This window comes from Limulus polyphemus, unplaced genomic scaffold (assembly GCF_000517525.1).
Source record: "Limulus polyphemus unplaced genomic scaffold, Limulus_polyphemus-2.1.2 Scaffold1245, whole genome shotgun sequence".
In the NCBI taxonomy this organism is placed as follows: Eukaryota; Metazoa; Arthropoda; class Merostomata; order Xiphosura; family Limulidae; genus Limulus; species Limulus polyphemus.
Window position 1 is genome coordinate 97,751 of NW_013666855.1, and position 4,229 is coordinate 101,979.

At 31.1% G+C, this 4,229-nt stretch overlaps 1 protein-coding gene across 1 annotated transcript in view; it reads right to left on the reverse strand.

Annotated features, from left to right (window-relative positions):
• The window catches only part of LOC106462770 (FAD-dependent oxidoreductase domain-containing protein 1-like), a 39,289-nt gene that overhangs the window by 5,998 nt on the left and 29,062 nt on the right, over nt 1–4,229 (reverse strand). The window lies entirely within an intron of this gene.

Below are 4,229 nucleotides of genomic sequence, written 5' to 3' on the forward strand. Positions count from 1 at the left end.
GAATCTGAATCACTTGAAAAAAACACGGGGGTGCTTAACTTTTTTCCAGGTGTATATGTTTAATAACCAACTTCTGTGATTTAGTAGTACATCTAGTAATAATAAAATACTCCCTCTTTTGCATACAATATTAGAATGAACTGTCATTCAGTGTTTGCCTCTTTTCAAGGTAAATTTATCCTAGATGAAAAGAGATAACTCTTCAATACACAATACTTGTATAATAACTTATCCTATTTTAATGCAGTTTAGAACTAATGTCTATGCTAAGATTGAATGTGTATAAAGATACTGTAACGTTTAGTATTTCTCTTTCATCCTCATATTACTTTGAAAAGTTAGGTTTGAATCATCTTTGTCTGATAGGGTAATGGGTTCTTAAACTGTATAATCAGACTTGCTGTCATTTTCATAATACAGCTGAAAGTATGGAGCACGTTCAACAACATTACACCTCAAACCACAGACACTTTGACTCAACAACCACTAGGCCTCAGACTCCTAAGAAGGTAATGGAATTAATAGTTTAATTGTAAAAGACATTTTTTCCTTTATCTTCAGCACTTTCTTGGGACTTTAATTTTCTCTGTGTTACCCTCCCACCTTGTCAAACTTCAGTTTCTTCTAGTGATACATGTTTGTGCATTGTAGATAACTGACATTTTGAATCAGTACCCTTAGAATAACATAATTTGTCATAGTAATACATTTTTGCAAAACAAATAGAAGTTTGTATATGACTAATGCTATATATTATCATATGTTTATGGAAACTATAATAAATCAGTACATGTAAATATCGCATATCTCAATAATATAATTTAATGAATGCAGTTTCTTCTTCTTTCCACCTCTTGGTATATACATCTATATATATAAACTTTTGCAAGAAAAATAACACTATATAATACACTTCCTTCCAAGATCTAACTATTAGAGGTCACATAAGTCCGAGTGTCTAGTAGTGTGTTTCACATTCAATACATATTTTGCTTTCCCATACTTCATACATGCAATGAATTGAAACACAACACCGACGGACATTTTAAACAAATGTGAGAATTTCCTAAAATTTTCTCCTAGTAAGGCTACTACCCAAATATATGGCAAAACTAAGATCCTGTTAGCAAACTCATTTGTTGTATTTTGAAGCATCTATATACCAATCTAAACAGGGCTTGCAACTAACTTTTTGTCTACTTGCACATGTTTGCAAGTTAGTTTAAAAGTTATCTGCAAAATGCCAGCCATGCTGTCAAAAAAAACAAAAAACTATTCAAAAGTGGTATGCCTTTAATAGATATAATTAGTTATTGGACATAAATTTCCAGGAAGAGTTAATTTTTGATTTAATATCTTTTAGCCTACTATCAAATTTGTAGATATATGTTTTGTATAATAATTACATATCCTAATATACAACGAAAGAAAAATCAGAAACACCACTGGAATGAGTTTTTTTTTTACTACTACTGGCTTATCAATCAATTAAAGTATTGTGGATTTTCCCATAAATGTTATACTTGCAGCCATTTCTTAAAAGTAATGTTTACTATTTTTTACAACTGGTATAAATCTTTATAATTGTGCTTCGAATATCACTAACTGGCAGAAAATGCCAGTGCCTCTTAATGATCAGTGGCTGAAGACTATAGAACTCACTAGTTTTTTGTCAGCTAGCCACCACTAATTTTGCGCCCTTACAATATTTCAAAATACTGAACAAAGAGGTGTTAACTGCATAATCACTTACATTTTTAATACATGAAAGTGTTGCTTGTCAGAAAAACTACTTCCAACAACAGAAATACAAACACTTCTTCATCACTACTTTCTAGATTAAAGTTTTTTTCTCAAAAAATTTCTTACATGATTCTTACAGTTTCGCAGCTTCATATGTTAAGCTACCATTTTTTACAATTTAGCCTTCACACTGACTCAGACTCAGCAGCACATTTCATTGGGCAATATTTCTGCAAAGAAATTCATGGTTGACCTTCTCCTATTCCTATTTCTTGATGCATGCTTTTAACAACTCAGCAATTAATGGTGCAATATTTCATGGTTTGGTGAAGTGTTTGCACATAAACAACATACATAAGGTACACATTCATCTCTGTCTTGATATTTAACATGTTATATAACTACAGGCTTCCAAGTATCAGTCAATTTATTGACTTCAGGAATTTTTCAAAGTTACAACATTCTTACCATAATTACAGTTTAGTTAAAAATGAAGCTGAGCTACGCATTTCTTTTTCACCTTTACAATCACATCATTTCCTTCTTCAACACAGGTCAAACTATAAGTACTCTTCTTTAAAACACAAGTTTCCCTCTCTTGCAGAGTAGGAGTTACATTTTTCAAAATATAAATAACACCTCTCCTAGATTTTTTCCCCTCCACCACTCATTTCTGGGAGCTACCCAAGAATAACAAATGTACTGATATAACATACAGCACATCACTGAAAATTATCCCAAAAAACTTAAAAGGACAGCTTTCCACAGAAATAGACATCTTTCAAACTACTTTTACTGTCATGATTTTAGTTGCATAGTTTCATCCCTTATCATGGTAAGGGATTATTTTTTATCTTTTTGGATGTCCAATATATATACATGTTCATGTTACTTATTCTTACTTCACTTAGCACAATACCATATGTGCAACTTGTTTTATATTTCAGAACTGTCACATGGGCTTAATCTATTCCAAGATGATATTCAACCGACAAATTTTGACTACTAGCCATGCCTTACTATATACAAAACATAGAAATACTACCTTGCATTTTTTAAATTTACTGAAACACAATTTTTATATATTATTCAGAGTATTTAATAAAAAAATATCATCTGAATAATTATTTTTCTTTACACATCAGAGCAGTTAAAATTTTAACCATTCTACAGCAACTTTAATAATGTACCACTAGTCCTAATGAAGATGCAATGGTAAAACATTGGCTGAAATAAAGTTTTTTTAATTAATATCTGGAATAAATATCTTTTTTCTTCTGACTTTATTGTAAAAATGCTTAAATCCCTTCATTATAACTACAAATTCTGAAAAACAACAAAATAGTCTCCAGAGTTTTCAATCTAATTTTGATCACTTTTTCTTTTTTTTTTACTAGGCCTAAACTGTTCTGTGCTCTAAATGTTCAAAAAGTTGTCAAACTAAACATACCCTAATTTTAATAATGCTTGGAGACGGCTTGAATGGGTAATGAAGAAAAACTTTAATATAAGTTTAACGTAACAGCAAATGTACAACGTTTAGACAATGTTTTGTCATCATCAGGTTGCTGGTTGCTCTTAAAGTTTCTGATGATACTGGCTTTTCAAGAATTTCCACATATATGGTTTTGCAGTAACATCACGACCTCATACAAAGTTTAGTAAAAATTTTCTCCATCTCCTTAAAAAAAATCATTATATTTTCTTCAGTTCCTCTAAGTTTTGAGGTTGAACACCAATGGATTCCTCACATCTGATAAAATTTGCAAGAAAGTTGAGGAAGTACTAGGTGGAATACCATACATTATCTGGTTGATTCAAAGATTGGTTATTAATAAAAACACTTAAAATTTTAAAATTATACCTAGAGAATTTTCACTCATTTTTTCTTGAATTGTACTAAAAACATGTAACTGATACCTGAATTATATGAATTAATTTTGTTTTCTTACAAACGTATTCATCTTCACCACAGAAGGACAAACCTGGTAAGTTCATAGCTCTTTCTAGGTCAGGACATTATTATGTTCATGAAAAAAACTGAGAAACTAGATATATTGTAATGTATTAGGTCATCAAGAAATTAACGTTGTTTTTTTTTAGATGAAAAAATCCAAAAACTTGTATATCAAAACAAAACATTTACTAAATGAAATGGTCTCCATTCTTATCGATGATACTTTTCCATCTTACAATCAGATTGTTAATGCCCTGATTAAAGAAATCACTTGGCCTTGAAGCAAAAACATGTCAATGTCCTCTTTAACACCTTTCATATTTGTGTACGTTTTCCCATTAAGATGGTGTCGCAGAAAACGAAAAAGATGGTAATCTGATGGTGCCATATCTGGAGAATATGGTGGGTGGGGGAGAACTTCCCAATCCAACTCCATAATTTTGTGTTGCATCAAACATGCCACATGTGGATGTGCATTGTTCTGGAGAAGAACAATACCTTTCCAACTGATGAGTGAAGGGCACTTCTG